The sequence below is a fragment of the Lissotriton vulgaris genome, chromosome 4_1 (genome assembly GCF_964263255.1).
Source record: "Lissotriton vulgaris chromosome 4_1, aLisVul1.2, whole genome shotgun sequence".
NCBI lineage: Eukaryota > Metazoa > Chordata > Amphibia > Caudata > Salamandridae > Lissotriton > Lissotriton vulgaris.
In genome coordinates this window covers 165,301,601-165,310,747 of record NC_141691.1, presented here as the reverse complement: position 1 = coordinate 165,310,747, position 9,147 = coordinate 165,301,601, and the positions used below count along the sequence as shown (strand labels likewise).

Genomic DNA, 9,147 nt, shown 5'->3' with positions numbered 1-9,147 from the left:
ATATGGTGTGATGGGTTCTAGGAGGATCTCATCTGAGTTGCAAAGCATGCTGGGAAGCAAGGGCGTAGCTTCAGGGGGGTATTTGGGGTGTTACACCCCTTCCCCCCAGTAAATGTATTTTCTGATACATAGTTGGGTACATGTGCTTTTGGTTGGGTATGGTGATGTGTCTGTCGGATTTCACCAGGAAGTTTTACATACACACACACACACACTCACACACACACACACACACACACACATAAAAGCACACACATAATCTCTCCCGATTTTGGAAGTCCTCAAAAATGTTGGCTATTTTACAAAATATTGTGCTTTCTCTCACTTACTTCTCCTACCAATCCACATTCATCTCCCTTTTCACTGCCCCATAAGCCCCTCTTGTGTGTCCTCCTTGTTTTATATTTATTTTAACATTATATGCCAGCCTCATTGATGGGTAATCTAAAACTCACTCCCCCCAATGTTACTGAGTAAGGTCTGCCCCTTCTGGGAATCCACCCAGTGACGATCTTTCTTACAGCCTCTGCACTAAGAGGGCCACAGGCTGAAGACTTCACCTGAGAGTATGCATGTTTATTGGTTTGTATAGTTCTGGTTTGTGAGGCATAGCTACGTCTCAGCGTTTGTAAGTTTATTCCCATAGGTTCCATCTCAAAGCCCTTCCCAAACTACAGGATGATGCGTATCAACAAAAGAGAAGCAGACTTGTACAGATCTATGACGTTGGACAACTGAGGAGGATGCACTTAAGGAGCCCTTTAAGCATTTCAATGCATTGCAGTCTAGCGAAACAATCTTTGTACATTAATTTATTAAAGAAATATTGCAGAGGCTCTTCCTTCCACCACCTTCCACTTCCTGTCTCGTTAATACATGCTTGTGGGTTCTTTTTCATCTCTGGGTTATCCCTTTCACAGTGTTTTCCTATTTTTCTCTTCCTCCTTTCTTCTTACTTCTCCCATTTCTCCTTTTCTCTCCCTTGTTCTGGGTCAAAGTCTGATAATGAACGGTAAGTCATGGTCACCAAAATCAAATGCTGGTGCCAGCCATCAGCGTCCACCTGCAAACATTTAGCACTGCAGCCACCATAAAGGCTTCTATGAATGCAGATGGAACAGAAGATGAGACACGTTGTACATAATAAAAACAAGGCGTGTGTGCAACATTTAAACAACAAGATGTTGTTCTAAGGTATTCAGGTGTGAGACAAAACACCTTATTTATTGAAGGATGCAGCAATGATGGGAGGGAGGGGGTGGAGGCAAAGAGGCAACAGATGGCCAACCAAAAGGATCAATTCATGATGTCTCTTGGGCAGAAGCCAAGCACCCAAAGGCAGGCCAGAGGGACACTATTGACCAACCACAGTAAAGGAATTTCAAAAGGCAGGCCAACCACCCACCCAGGAGCCCTGGGCGTGTTGAGAAACCCATAGACTGAGTACAACATGCCTCGCAGAGCAGCGCATGCGCTGCCCAGGCTTGACCTAAAAAGCCACACACAACCCCTGAGCTGAAGGAGTCACTAGTCCTGGTCACCTAAAGTATCTATAGCACATGGGCATTCATGGGTGCTGCAGGGCCATCAGGAGACCGTTTGCGACTATCATTGTGACAGCCTACTTTCAACCACATATCATTAGATGGATGGCACTCACTCTGTTTACTGTGACTCCGACTTTAAAAGGAATTTCTGCATGATATATTGCCTCAGAGTGCTCCGAGGCTGCTAAAAAGTGGAATGTTAGCGCTAATTTAAAAACAAAACATTCAATTGGACAAATCCGTCACAAAAATACATATATATGTTAATAAGAGATCTGTAAGGGTCAAACCAGTGCTTCATTTGTACTGGTGTATTCCAGTGCTCAGCACCGGCATTTAATTGTCAACACCGGAACTTAGGGCAGTCTGCACAGGGCCGGTGCGACAATGTTTGTTGGCGCCCCTCCAACGACGACCTCTGCCACGGACTCCCTCACTACCACCATTTGACAGTGCCCCTCAAGTCTCCATAACCACTGTCTCTTAGATTCATTTAGTTTTATAGCGCCACTGAGACAATAAATTATCGGTGTGTAAATTGGTGTATAGGAAATGTTACATAAGACAGAGGCCTACAAGGAGTAGAAGTCACATTTCATCTATGCTGGTAGGCAGTATAGTTTAAGAGTCCTTGGACTGGAAAAGCACAAATTGAGAATTTAAAATGTAACACCATTGCTAAGGGTTCTCTTGAATATTAAGAATTCATTTCTACCCAAATGTACCCCTGTTTAGGTCTCGGCTAGCGTAGGCTGCGCACAGGCGCAGTCTCGCTGGCGAGAATTAATGAGTTTGAGTAGCGAGGTTAAGCTCCGCCCCTCTGCTCCATTGGCTGGCCTCCTAAACGGTGGCCAGCCTTTGGAGAAGGGGTCCCAGTGACATTCTTCTTTGGATTTAAGCCCCGTCCTTTTTTGACTTTCAAAACGCCCCCCAGCCTGAAAAGGACAGGGCTTATTTATTTATTTTTTCAGCCTATTGGCTGGATAGAGCCTTGCGTCACCGCGTAATTAACGTCATCAGACGGCGCATCATTACTTCAAGTCTCACGCACGTGTATCAGTCTGAAAAATGGGCGACACCGAAGGCGTTAAGAAGGGTAAAAGTTGCCCGGCTGAGTCTGAGGAACTGGCGGATGGTCCTTCAGAAACTTCGGCAGGTGAAAATCAGACAAGATCCCAGCCGCCTCGGTGCCGCCGAGTGCTGCTTGGAGCAGGCTATGTTTGGAGACCCGGATAAGTTACTGGAAGCCCTTCGCGGGGACCGGCCGGCAGAGGTATTGGTTCTTTGGAGCGAGGTTGAGGGCTCGGGGAGCGAAGAGTCTGGCGCAGAGGATGCTGCCCCGCGTCGGAAACTCAACAAACCTCCATGGCAGGAAGAGAACGAGGCTGACTCTGCTCCAGTGGATTTACGGCACCGCTTCCGCCGGGAGCTGGCACGGAGCTCTGTGGAGCAGACACTGCCGCTGGGGAAGCTCCAAAGCCGCCTATGCACCGCTTTCCGCAGAGCCATGGGTGCGAGCCGAGGAGGACAGCTTGGAACAGGGCACTGGAAACCTACTCCGGGCTTCCCACACCCTGCCTCCCGGCACACTGCACATCAAAAGGTGTCCGTCCGCTAACCATGCGCGACACGCGGCTCAGCAGTGTGCACTTCCATCCAACGGCGGCCGTGCTGCTGGCGGCCGGCCTGGACCGCAGTATTGGGCTCTTCCAGGTGGATGGAGGCACCGGCCTCCTGATCCAGAGCTTGCACTTGGAGGGATTTCCCGTGCACCGGGCGCGGTTCACCCCGACGGGCGGCAAGAGCTGGCCACCGGCGAGCGCAGTCACAGCCTGTACTTGTACGACATGATGGGTGGGGGGCTGAGCTCCGTCCACCCCAGCGGCCTGTCTGAGCGCTGGTTGCGGGCCTTCGAGATCTCCCCGGACAGAACCCTGCTGTTGCTGCACGGGGTCTCCGGCTACCTGCACCTCCTGTCCATGCACACCAAGGAGCTCGTAGGCAGCGTGAAAGTGAATGGCAGAGCTCCAGGCGCTGTATTCACTACTGACAGTGCCCAGATCTACAGCAGCGATGACGAGGGTGGCATGTATGTGTGGGATGTGAGCAGCCACCGCCGTCCAGGATGCCTCGTCTAACATGTAAGTCTGCCTTTACCCCTCCCCACTACCCCACCTCCTCACTGCTCTCGGTACTGAAGCAGCCTGTGTCTGTGTAGGGGAGCTCCGTCAGTGCACATCAGCCCTGTGCTCACCACTGCACACAGCTCCGTCAGTGCACCTCGGCCCTGACCAGTGCTCACCACTGCACACAGCTCCGTCAGTGCACATCAGCCCTGTTCTCACCACTGCACACAGCTGTCAGTGCAGATCTACCCTGACCACCAGCATCATGTGCTCACCACTGTACACAGCTCTGTCAGTTCACCTCAGCCCTGTCCTATGCTCACAACTACACACAGCTCTCAGTGCACCTCAGCCCTGACCACCAGCATCATGTGCTCACCACTGCACACAGCTGCGTCAGTGCACATCTACCCTGACCAACAGCATCCTATGGCCCAGAGCGATGGTACTCAAGATACAAACCCCGGAAGGATGAGGGCTGGCAGTTGGCCCGCATGGATCCTGAAGTGTGACAAGCTGACTGCAGATGTCAGCAGCGAGCGCAGAACCGCCACGCACTCACGGTGGGCAGGTACAAGCAGCTAGGGTGGCTCGGGACTGGGTCCTTTCCACGCCTGGCCTAGGGCGCAGGGCCACTCCCTCCACATGGGAGTCATAAGGGCCGGGCACACGGAGGGGAAGTGTGTGTGTGTGTGTGTGTGTGTGTGTGTGTGTGTGTGTGTGTGTGTGTGTGTGTGTGTGTGTGTGTGTGTGTGTGTGTGTGTGTGTGTGTGTGTGTGTGTGTGTGTGTGTGTGTGTGTGTGTGTGTGTGTGTGTGTGTGTGTGTGTGTGTGTGTGTGTGTGTGTGTGTGTGTGTGTGTGTGTGTGTGTGTGTGTGTGTGTGTGTGTGTGTGTGTGTGTGTGTGTGTGTGTGTGTGTGTGTGTGTGTGTGTGTGTGTGTGTGTGTGTGTGTGTGTGTGTGTGTGTGTGTGTGTGTGTGTGTGTGTGTGTGTGTGTGTGTGTGTGTGTGTGTGTGTGTGTGTGTGTGTGTGTGTGTGTGTGTGTGTGTGTGTGTGTGTGTGTGTGTGTGTGTGTGTGTGTGTGTGTGTGTGTGTGTGTGTGTGTGTGTGTGTGTGTGTGTGTGTGTGTGTGTGTGTGTGTGTGTGTGTGTGTGTGTGTGTGTGTGTGTGTGTGTGTGTGTGTGTGTGTGTGTGTGTGTGTGTGTGTGTGTGTGTGTGTGTGTGTGTGTGTGTGTGTGTGTGTGTGTGTGTGTGTGTGTGTGTGTGTGTGTGTGTGTGTGTGTGTGTGTGTGTGTGTGTGTGTGTGTGTGTGTGTGTGTGTGTGTGTGTGTGTGTGTGTGTGTGTGTGTGTGTGTGTGTGTGTGTGTGTGTGTGTGTGTGTGTGTGTGTGTGTGTGTGTGTGTGTGTGTGTGTGTGTGTGTGTGTGTGTGTGTGTGTGTGTGTGTGTGTGTGTGTGTGTGTGTGTGTGTGTGTGTGTGTGTGTGTGTGTGTGTGTGTGTGTGTGTACTTTCCAGCCTTTTTTTCATGCAAACCCTGCTACTGAAGAAAATATTTGCTTCCTAGATCTGCCTGGCCACAAAAAACTAATGTCAATCTGCACATGTCTGTCGTTTCCTGTTGATGGACTCTTGTGCAGGGTTATCATTTACTGGCGAATTACTTTTTCAAGGCTGGAAATATCAGATAGTACTGGTATGAGTAAAAACATATAAAATGACATACAATAAACAGCACGGATTATGTTGACAATTACAAAGATTGACATGTTGAGCATTTCTAATACAAGCGTATATACAAAGATGATAATGTGTATACATATAGAAAACTACCAAGAGAACAGAACATAGTTAGCCTAAACATTGATCTTAGCATAGGAACCAAGTTTAAATGAAAGAAAAGTAACAAGATATGGAAAGATAAAATCAGCCAACACCCAGTGACCAAGTTGAAAATATAACACGGGCAACAATACAAAATGAGCCACAGAGACTCATAGTACAAGATTAAGTCAATTACTTATACCAGTACTATCTGATATTTCCAGCCTTGAAAAAGTCTTAGTGCAAGACGAAACACGTGTTGGCAAATCACGTGCTGGGAGATTTTATATGAATACTTTTATCAAACAGAATTGATGAAATTACAAGAAGATTGACAAAGAACTTACTTTTGAATCGTATGGATCTTTGAATCTGAAGATTATGTCTGCTACACTTTGTCCTAATGTCCAGTAGAGGGTTTATTGACCCTGAATGAATTATTACTGGTTGAAATTTAAAAGAGACTAATAAGGTGTGCTAGGGTAGCCTCAATCGTGTTTTTTTGCCTTTGGGACATTGTAAGTGTTGAGCCATGCAACACTTGATGTTGTTGCACCGAGGATATTGTGCTGGATAACTAAACACTTATAAGATCCCAAAGGCGAGACCTATTGGCTATGCCAATGCTGGTTATGATGTTCCTGTTGCAATAAGCTCTTCACCTTATTTACAAGTTGGCCTTGCGAATAAGGCCCCCTTACACGCAGTGCGAAAGGGGAGCGCCAAGGGTGTTGTGGTGGGCGTTCTGCCACAACACCCATTGCTTTTTGACACAGCGCCCTATTTACAAGGGTGGCATAAATAGAAGGCAGCGCCAAAAATAAGACCAGGGAAAACCTGGTCTTAACCTGGTGAAACCAGGAGAAATTATTCATTTCTCCTGGTTTTTGCTGTTTCTGTGTGTGCAGCATTCTGCAGCATTCTGCAGCACACAGAGAAACAGCAGATTGCCATGCACGATTGTTTATGTGCAGTAAGGTGTCCCTTCCTGCACATAAGCAATCATTAAAAAATGACGATTTGCAACTTGAATGTGTGCTTCATAAAGTAGCACAGATAGAAGTTCAAATCGCGATTACTGATTGTTTATGTGCAGGAAGTGGGACCTTCCTGCACATAAACAATCATTCCCCTCAATGAAGGTAGCCTTGCACGATGATGCAAGGGTGCCTACGTTGGCGCTAAGCAGCAAAATTTAGTGCAGCGCTAGGGGAAACACAGGGGTGCACCGCATTCTTCTAAATACGGTGCATCCCTGTGTAGTGATGAGGGACACAAGAGTCTTGTACTGGTTTCTTTATTGCTCAATAAAGCACAACAGACTGCCGTCAGCTTGTCAACCTGGGAGCCCGGCTGCTATGTCAACATTCCATAGCGAGCGCCGGGCTGCCCAGAGGAATGTACCAACTTAGAATAAAAGGGGAGGGGGAAGGGAAGGGAACATGGGATGGGGATCGCGCTATCAAATGCTAGTTGCAACAAATCATCCTCCTTAAGGAAAACAGGAATAACAAGTGGTATAACTGTGGGTGCTTCTAGACTCCTATATCTAATGTATATGTAGCTATCTCATTATGTACTGTTTGTGCCACTGAGGAGAGATCCTACACCTATCGCTCCTTCTGTCTTGTCTGATGTTTTCACTGATGTCTCCCCGCCCTGCACTTCTCGTGACTGCCTTGGGTTTCCCCCCTTCTGCGGGAACCACCCGATCATGACTCCATAGTCTACCATCATCCACGACCACAGAGTTCCTATTTTGCCGCTGGATGGTCTTGGAGGCATAGAACTTGTCACTCCCTTTCCATAGTCTCTCAGGTTTCTTTACATAGACTCCTTGTCCTTGCTGAAATTCTCTCTCCTTCACTCCCCACTTCTTATCATACCATTCCTTGTATTTTTGTTGACTGTCTTCAATTCTCCTCTTAATCTCTTTGTGGTCAGTCTCCTTTATTTGTTTTCTCCCCATCCAACCGGGTGTGAGTTTAGTGCCAGCTTTTCTTCCCCTCAGCAACTCAAAGGGCGTGCATCCTGTAGTAGACTTCGGCGTGGTGTGGTATGCCCACAACATGTCCCTTATGGCTTCCTCAATATTCTCCCCCGCTCGGTTGGCCAACTGTATGCACTCCTTCAGCATTCGGTTGACTCTCTCCACCTTCCCGTTTGCTTTGGGACAATACAGCGGTGTGCGAATGTGGTTCACTGAACAGTCTTTGAGGAAATCCTTCATCTCTTCTGAGATCAGTTGCACGCCATTGTCGGTCACCAGTGTTGAGGGTATACCTTCTAGTGTGAACACCTCTTTCAGGAAATCAACTATCACTTTGGTGCTCACATTGTGGACGGTCTTGCAGGTTATCCAGCTTGAGAAGTAGTCCACAAGGACCAATAAGTACGAATCTTGGGGCCCTATGCCGTGGATGGGACCTGCTATATCGAAGCCTAACTTGCTCCACGGCACCTCCGGTACTTCAACTGGTGACAGCGGTGCTCTCCTTGTGATCTTAGTTTTGTCACTCAGGGCGCATGCGTAGCAATCGCGCACCTTGTCCTTTATTTCTCTGTCCATTGTAGGGAACCAGTAGTCTGCACGAAGTCTGGCTTTGCACAAACTTCTTCCTAAATGTCCCTCGTGAGCCAGTTCCACTACTTTGTTTCTTACAGCCTCTGGCGGGACTAATTTCCCTGACTTCAGTATGAAATCACCTTCCACTGATAGATCCTCCCTCACGTTCCAATATGGCTGGATCTCTGTCTCCATGTCCTTGCATTTCTTGGGCCATCCCGACAGAAAATGCCTCTTCACCTTCTTCAACACTTCATCTCGTTCCATCTGTGTTTCCCATGACACCTTCTCCACTGCCGCTAGACGCACCTCCAGGATTGAGCTACCCTTCACTTCTTCTTCCTCTTCACCATCTGTGGGTGCTCTCGATAGGAAGTCAGCAACTCTATTTCGTTGTCCCGGTATGTGGGATACTCTGAAGTTGTAGGCTTGTAGACCCACTGCCCATTTAGCTATTCGGGGCGTCATGCTTTCCATGACCTTCTTGGTGAACAGGGAGACCAAAGGTTTATGGTCGGTCTGTACTTCAAATGGAATTCCCCAGATGACAAATGGCCGAATAGACAGCTAGAGCCTCTTTCTCTATGGTCGAGTAATTTTTCTCGGACAATGTGAGGGTTCTTGATGCGAAGGCTATCACGTTTATCTTGTTGCCTTCTCTCTGCGCCAGCGTTGCCCCGATGCCTCTGTTGCTGGCATCCGTAGAGATGATGGTTGCACCATTAGGATCAAACTTCCCTATAAACGGGGCTTCAATAATTGCCTTCTTTATGCACTTCATGGACATTTCCTGTTCCTTTCCCCATTCAAAAACACTGTCCTTCTTTATCAAGTCTCTTAGCGGCTGCGACACCATTGCAAAGTCCTTAATGAATTTGGCCATATATTCCGCAAGACCTAGGAAGGATAGTATGTCCTCTTTACTCTTGGGAGTGGGAGCATCCTCCACTGCCTTCACTAGGTCATGTTTTGGCTTGATGCCGTCTTCTGATAAGGTGTGTCCCAGGTAGTCCACCGAACTTACTCCTAGTTTGCATTTGGAAGGCTTTGTGGTGAAGCCTACCTCTTTCAACTTTTCCAACACCCTTC

The 9,147-nt window shown here is 48.5% G+C and overlaps 1 pseudogene; it reads left to right on the top strand.

The window, feature by feature from the left end:
• Positions 1-2,615: 2,615 nt before the first annotated feature.
• LOC147718528 (U3 small nucleolar RNA-associated protein 18 homolog pseudogene) lies at positions 2,616-3,685 on the top strand (annotated as a pseudogene).
• Positions 3,686-9,147: the final 5,462 nt, after the last annotated feature.